At 38.8% G+C, this 8,261-nt stretch overlaps 1 protein-coding gene across 2 annotated transcripts in view; it reads left to right on the top strand.

Annotated features, from left to right (window-relative positions):
• Positions 1-4,468: 4,468 nt before the first annotated feature.
• Positions 4,469-8,261, top strand: part of RMDN2 (regulator of microtubule dynamics 2) — a 67,731-nt gene continuing 63,938 nt past the window's right edge. Inside the window, exon 1 of one of the 2 annotated variants that reach the window (XM_077843580.1) lies at positions 4,469-4,620. The gene's annotated coding sequence lies outside the window, so the exon portion shown is untranslated. Of the gene's footprint in view, positions 4,621-7,817; positions 7,966-8,261 lie in introns of those variants that run through there. The other variant, XM_077843581.1, reaches the window with a different exon arrangement.

Below are 8,261 nucleotides of genomic sequence, written 5' to 3'. Positions count from 1 at the left end.
CAGATTTTTTGAGACTTGAGAAAGAAAAACCCTAGATGTTTAAGGCATGTCAAGTTGGTTTTCTATTACTTGCAGCCAAGCAATACATTAAAAGTCATAAGAAAGATATCTAATTTCCATAAACTGTGAAAATGGAATAAAAATATTTTAATTTGTGTTCTAATTTTCCTGCTGTGATTCTCTAGAATTAGTGTTAGACACCTCTTCCTTTTCCCCTCCATCCCATTCTCCAGAGGTAAATGCTTCATTCTTTCTTGGGGTCCACACGCCTGACTCCCAGCTCCCTGTTCCACATCTCTCAGCGCCTTTCTTCCCATTCTGGATCTGTTCCTAATAGAGGTTTCTCTGGAACTCTGTTTGCAGTGCATTTAGATGGCTCTTGCATTGTACCACGACAGACCAAATAAATGACTTCCTTATTATCCTGGATATTTGGATGTTGCAAACTTACATGAGCACAAGGTGGTGAGCTTCTGTACTATTGTTTGTCACCCCGTTTCCACCTAGATTTTCATTCTTTATGGTTTTCTTCTTTCTTCCACAACTCTTAAGGATTGCCTGTGTATTACTTTCAATGATCTAATTGATGATCTCAAAAAGTTGAGTCTAATAAGTTCCTTAAACCGTATGGACAGGATAAACAAAAAGTACCAAGAGGCATATTCTCTTTGAGTTGGAATCTTGAGAATGGTTCCTCAGTGATTCCTGTAGCAAATGTGGTCCTTTTTTATCCTTCCTTATCTTTGTGCCCTCTCTCCCTCTCACTCACTCGCAGGAGAAATTGCAAGAAGAACCTCCTAATGAGGTGTTCAACTTCCCAAATCTGAATTTCATTTGGTTTCTTTCAATATTGTCTTTGAATTTCTTTTTGCATAAAACACCAAAAATGAATAAAGAACAGATTTAACAGTGTATCCTCCAGTATAAGGCTGCCTGACCTCATTTTTACTTTAGAAATTCAGCAGTAACTCATCATCCCTATTGCTACATGCAATGTTTCTCAAAGGGTGGTCCATGCAACATCAAGTCAGAATAATATTTTGAAATGCAAATTCCTGGGCTCCATCTCAGAGCTAAGAATCTGAAGGTTTGGTGGTCAGAGAATCTATAAAATAAGCAAGCAACCCAGCTGATGTACATGCACATAAATATCCCAATCTTTCAGTTTACCATTTTAATTACAAATGCTACCTAAAAGATTTAGTGGGCCTTGTAAAGCAGAAACCAGTAACACTAAATCTTGTTGAACTATACACATATTTAGAAAGAATTCCAAACACTGGATAGTATAATTCTGATGAGAAAAGTAGTTTGATAAACAGAGTTAGCTTTAGGCAAAATTTAGGTTTTTGAGGTGAAGCAAAAAATTCCCATTTAATTTTGGGAACTTGAGTTCTCCTTTCTTAGCCTTCCAACAGTTCCATAATCCATGACCAATGGGCCTTTCTCTTCTGTAACCCACTTTACCTGGGATTAACCAATTAAAAACAACAACAACAAAATTTAAAGCAATCGGTAGGCCAGTTACATATGTGTAAACTTGTCAAAACTTCAGGTTGAAAAGTAAGGAATTCAGATGCAGAAGCATTTTAATTTATCCATCCATCTATTTCATTCAAGGTGTATATTACTGAATGTCAAGAATTGAAGGTAGAAAATGAATAAGACATGGCTGATGTTTTTAAGAAAAAATGACCTAAACTTAGAAATTAAGAACTCACATCACATTCTTTCCATGTCAGGGCATTGCTTAACAAGACTGCCCACGGAGTATTTCATTCTTTAGGAAAATGTACCTGTGTTTGACTGGGTTACTCATTGTAGATCCACCAGCACCCGCTGGGTGAAGACCATGAATATGCTAAACAACCTACAACACATAATTCTCAAGTGCCAAAAGTCTATACCACTGAGGTTGAAAGTCCTGTTTCAAAGAGTCAAAAGCCACTAATTTGGGAAATCAGGAAAACTTTGTCCCCTTTGTAAGAGCAGTTTTTGTGGTTTCTGCACTGGGCTGATAAATGGTAGGGGAATCAGGAAGACAAGTCTGTGAATGGAAAGTTTTCTTTTACAGTCTTTGGTAGTGCCAGGTGTGAGATAGAGTAGAAACACCAGAGGGGAGGCAGGGTTAAGAAGATTTTTAAGGAAGGATAATTGGTGGTACTAAAGTATTTAGATCAACTATAATTTTCATTTTTCCTTTAGATGTTTGATGCTGCTGAAGCCCTAACCTAAGCTATAGTGGCAATTATATTGTCTTGCTGAAAGATCTTTACAGTGTTTATACCTTAAAAAGGGGAGAAAAGGGATCCCTGGGTGGCGCAGCGGTTTGGCGCCTGCCTTTGGCCCAGGGCGCGATCCTGGAGACCCGGGATCGAATCCCACGTCGGGCTCCCGGTGCATGGAGCCTGCTTCTCCCTCTGCCTGTGTCTCTGCCTCTCTCTCTTTCTCTCTGTGTGACTATCATAAATAAATAAAAATAAAAAAAAATTAAAAAAAAGGGGAGAAAATAATGCTACTTATTTTTGGTCATGTCTTCATAACCGTAAATATTGGGGCATCTGGGTGGTTCAGTGGTTGAGCGTCTGCCTTTGGCTCAGGTGGTGATCCCCGGGGTCTTGGGATCGAGTCCCACATGGGGCTTCCCACAGGGAGCCTGCTTCTCCCTCTGCTTATGTCTGCCTCTCTCTCTGTGTCTCTCATGAATAAATAAATGAAATCTTTAAGAAAAAATAATAATTGTAGATACTTAGTAAAGGAAAAGCATAAAAATGCCTTTATGTTGAAAGTTGGCGTCTCACAATTATTTTTTTTGAAATTACTGTCACTCTATAAAGTTGTATTACATTTTTCTATGTGAATATCTAAATGATTAAAATTAGTTTAACAGTCTTTCATTTATTAAATACAGACACCCCTTGGGGTGTCTTCCTAGACCATGAGTGACTAACCTGTCATTATGTCTAGAAGAAAAGTTTCTCCCAGTGCCCTTCTGTTTGAGAAATGGGAGGTTCCCATTACAGAGAGAGAGAGTAAATGTCACTACTATTGGAATTGTCTTTTATTTATTTATTTATTTATTTATTTTTATTTTTTTTTTTTTTAAAGGAGCAGGGAAGAATTGTTTTGCCTCAGGTGATAAATCAAAGAGCCCTGTGGCTGGATGGATAGTACACCCAGCGATCCCAGTTCTTTTCTTGCTAGAAAACTCATTAAAGGCTGTGGTTGGAGGTAGGAAGGTGTTTTTTTTTTTTTTAAGTAGCTGCTAAGCAGATGCCATACCTGGAAGATGGGGGTCTCTTTTTTCATTGGAAAGTTATTAGCTACTGCAGCTGGCAGGGATAAGCCCCCCTTTTTTTTCCTAAGTGGAAACAGCTAAGGCCATGGCTACAGATTGGTGATATCCTGTCATCAACAGTTCTAAGTGAGAATTCAGCTAAAACTGTATAGTATGTTTTCATATAGATTATGAAGGATTTTGTGGGGTTACTTGGAAAACAAACCACAATTTATAGCGTGGTTTTCATAAGATATGTTCCAAGCTCCAAACTAACTACAATTATTTTGGGTCATAATAACTATGGATTAGTCACTTGCCTCTATAAGGCAAGCTTTCTTCTAAAATCATAACAGTGGTGAATTTCAATTTTCATCTTTTTCTAGATTCACTTTTTTCACTTTTCTATGTGTCTTAATTATAATGATGGAATTACAATCTTTATAAAATGGATAAACTTTTAACAATGGTTGATGAATTAATGTCTCTATTGTGGGGGATCCCTGGGTGGCTCAGCAGTTTGGCACCTGCCTTTGGCCCAGGGCGCAATCCTGGAGTCCTGGGATCGAGTCCTGCGTCAGGTTCCCAGCATGGAGCCTGCTTCTCCTGTTGTCTCTGCCTCTCTCTCTCTGTCTAACATAAATAAATAAATCATTTTTTAAAAAGGTCTCTATTGAGCCATAAGAGTGAACTCTTGTATAGATTTATTTGCATACCAAGAAGCTGCCTCTCCTGAACAATTTTTTGAGAGAGATTCGCTTCTAAGGAGAAAATAACTTGTCTTTATATAGTCTGAGAACAGTGGGTCTGGGAAACTGCTAACCTAAATTTTCTCCAGCAGAACCTTGAACAAAATTGACTTACCACCCAAATTCTAAATGAAATCTTTTTTCTACTTATGTATAATTAAAACTATCCAGTTATTTTAACTAATTTTTATATATATATGTATATATAATATATACTATACTATATATATACTAATTTTTATATATATATATATATAGTAACAATATTTTGCCTAACTGATGAACATTTGACTTTATTTTGAACCTGCCCTGAGGAAACTGACCTTGGCTTCTGAAGTTGACACACAAATCATCAAGAATGTCCCTGAACATTATCTCTCAAGATGAAGAAAAAATGCAGAAGGGAGGGGCAAGACTCCTCTTTGCTCTGAATCTGTTGAGTTCCATTTTCAAGTGTATGCAAGACCGTGCTTTGAACAGGCTGACTACAGGAAATTGGTGTAAGAATGTGACTTAGAAAGCTTTCTGCAATTTCTGAAGAAATTTCATTCTTATCTTCAAGTGCCCCAGGAAAACTGCTGATCATTGAGCAAGGTTGGTATCAATCAGGCAAAGTATACGCCTTTCTGAAAATGACTGTTCCTTCATTGAACAAAAACTTAATTTTTCTAGCCAAATCAACAGTTTCTAATAAGAATTCCATATTTCAATGAGGTCATCATATTTTTAATAAATGGTTTCAACACTGGATTGCTAAGTAGTGTTACATAAATATTGTTGCTAATTTTTCTTTTGTACATATTTTTCTTAAATACCATTTAAGTTTTATTCAGCACAGGAATATTGGGCCAACTATTTTATTATATTTAAATGATTAATAGTTTATCACACTCATTACTTAGTCTTGTGGAAACAGTTAATAAACTTACTTTTGTGCCTTTTTCTTATTTATTTATTTATTTATTTATTTAAGATTTTATTTATTCATGAGAAACACAGAGAGAGAGAGAGGCAGAGACACAGGCAGAGAGAGAAGCAGGCTCCATGCAGGGAGCCTGATGTGGGACTCCATCCTGGGTCTCCAGGATCAGGCCCTGGGCCGAAGGCGGTGCTAAACCACTGAGCCACCTGGGCTGCCCTTTTTATTTATTTATTTATTTATTTTTTTAAGATTTTATTTAACTTTTGTGCCTTTTTCAAAGACAGCATTTTTCCCTTGGAAGTTTCAAGTTGGCCATAGTAATCTCATACTACTTTTATAATTGGGGGGGGGGTAATTTTCTTGTATTTTAGGTGTCCTCTAAAAGGAAAAATGCCCTCCAAAACACTCCCACTTGCATTAGACACGGTATTATTTTTCCTCTTGTCCCCAAGTCTATTCCTACACCAACCTGAACATCTAGACCCACCATAATTCTGTATGTACCCTGTGGCTTAGAGATAATGGTTAACCCCTACTGAGAAGCTCCCATGGGTAAGATGCTCTGATCTGGAGATTCAGGCCCTCCTGTAAATGGAGCAGTGAAGGCTCCATTGATAACTGATATGGAAGATGCAGACAGGACAATATCATGTGCGAATTTCTGTGCTGTGTTTATGAAAGGTGTTCTCATGAACCTCCTTCGAATGTTCTTCAGGCATCGAGGCCAGCCATCCAGTCTCGACTCACAGGATGTGGTTGAGAGGAAAGGCTCTCAGACAATGCTAAGTTGGGTTATTGCCTCTAAAAATGACTGTGCCTGGGGCCAAGTTTCTTCACCTCTGCAAGCCTCTGTTTCCTTACCTGTAATGTTATTGATCTCACTGGATTGCTGAGGAGATGGAGTAAGACAATCCATATGAAGAAGGAAGCAGGAACTGGATGTAAGACCCAATCACTATTTATGCTGTGGTTGTTGCTGTTACTGGTTCTCCTCTGGTCTCCAGATCTGATTTGGGAAACTTGGAGTTTGAGTTGTGTCTGGCTGGTTTCTCCACTGCTGCTCTTTGCACAGCCAGCCATAGATCTCTGCATGCATGCTCTCTCTCTCTCTTCGTGGTTAGTGTGTTCTTAATTTTAAAATAATTTCTTCAATTATTTAGCAACAAAATACTTCTCTGACCCAAGCCTGGAGAAGAAGGTAGATTTTGCTCTTTTGAGATAGGAGTTGAGGGTGACAGTAGTACTTAACGTTTATAGCTCAATCTGCAGTTCACAGAAATTCAGGTGGTAAATTAACTTGAAGAGCAAAAATATAATGTATTGGAATGTAAATGGTAATACCTGACCATCACCAGTTCCTGAGCCTTAAAATAAAATCTAGATCAAATTTCTAGAACAAAAGGAGAGTATATCTTCTCAAGGAAATGCAAGCAAAACCCCTGATTGCCTTCCAACTAAATAGTTCCTTTGCCCTTAATGGTCCGTTCCCTGAGTAAGCTGATAGGTGATACAAAAAAAAAAAAAAAAAAAAAGGAAATGATTACATAAGGAAATATAAGAATAATTAACTACAGACTAGATTAATTATTGTTATAGGGCTAAGATCAACTTGGTCATTCAATTGCTCCAGGAATAAAAACACAGATAAAACCCGAGAAGTAAAAATAAAACAAAAAAACCTGATAAACTCATAACACACGCTTTACTACAGGAAGGACTACACATTTCTTAATGCTTTTCTTTTCACTATACATATTACTTTAAAATTTTTTTTTCAAAATATTTATTTAACATTGGGTATGTGCACTGTGCCAGGCACTGGGGTATCAAGATAGATGCATCCTTGCCTTGAAAAGATTCTCAATCTCAAGGACCCAACAGTCACTGACCAAGCAGTAATAATTCAGTGTATGAGAGAGACGTGTATGAAAGGAGGCAGAGAAGGGTTTCGGGTTTGTTGAAATCCTTATCCTTCTACGAAAGTTTTGATGGGGGCATGGATGGATACATCTTTTGGGGAGGAGGAAAATGTACAGAGTAGCCTCTCAATGGAAGCAGATTAAAATTAATCTGCTGGATGAGTTGGTTTTTGACAAGCGGTAAACAGCAGGGTGTTCGAGGCACAGAGTGCATCTGAAAAGGACACAGAGACTGGAAAATCTGTGGCTTACGGAAAGAGGATATGGCAGTTTGGCTATAGCTAAAGCATAGGATGATGCCTGGTAGGGAAGAGCTGGAAAAGCCAGTGAGGACAAATTGTGAAGGGCCAGATAATTGTAGCACTGTGCTAGTTGTGATGGAGAAAAGGGTCTTAATTAGGTCCAGCTGCTATAACAAATTACCATAGGCTGAGTGGCTTAAGTGACGTTTATTTCTCACCGTCCTGGGGGCTGGAAATCCAAGATCCTGGTGCCAGTATGGCTAGGTTCTGGTAAGACTCCTTTTTCCAAGTTGCAGACACTGTACTCTCACATGGTAGAAAAGAGACCTCTGGCCTCTTAGTTTTCTTATAAGAGTAGTAATCCTATTCACGAGGGCTCCAACCCTGTAACCCAATTATCTGCCAAAGGCTCCGCCTCCAAATTGCATCACTTTGGGAATTAGGGTTTAAATATATGAACTTTGGGGGAGTACAAACATGTGTCCATGATGATCAGCAACTTGGAAAGTCCTAGCAGTTGTTTCCTGCAGCCTCCCCTAGCTGTTGCAGTTCCTTTTATGCTATTCTGCGAATAAGGGTGCAGCAGTCATTTCTTCTTTTTAGTTAGCCTGGCAAGGGTAGGTCCTCTCTATGCTATTTAGTTTGAACTTTACCAAAGATCAACGGCTACCACTATCTCTGTTTCTACCTCTCATGTAATTTTTACAGAGCCAGGATCAGAATCAAAGATACCGGTGCCAGGCGAAGGAACAGGTGTCATGTACACACACAGGAGTCCACAGTTATCTTCCCCTGCTTCCTGAACCTGACTAACCAGTCAGCACCAGCTGCCATCCTCCTCTAGGAGCAGAGAGGGGTAAGGCCTTGTTCTCAGCCTATACTCCATATTTTTATTTTGGACCTCTTCTGTGCTGTGTGCTGAGGCCGCAGCAGTAGACCGCTCAGAGGGCTGCTTCTGGAAAAGCTTAAATTGATAGGTACTTTAAGTACTACAGAAGAGACAGTATAGTTTTTTTCTTTTTAGGATTTTATTTATTTATTCATGATAGACATAGAGAGGCAGAGACACAGGAAGAGGGGGAAGCAGGCTCCATGCAGGGAGCCCAACGTGGGACTGGATCTCAGGACTCCAGGATGGGGCCCTGGGCCAAA

The sequence above is a fragment of the Canis aureus genome, chromosome 12 (genome assembly GCF_053574225.1).
Source record: "Canis aureus isolate CA01 chromosome 12, VMU_Caureus_v.1.0, whole genome shotgun sequence".
Taxonomy (NCBI): domain Eukaryota; kingdom Metazoa; phylum Chordata; class Mammalia; order Carnivora; family Canidae; genus Canis; species Canis aureus.
The sequence above is the reverse complement of the archived record's forward strand: the minus strand, read 5'-3'. Positions and strand labels throughout refer to the sequence as shown.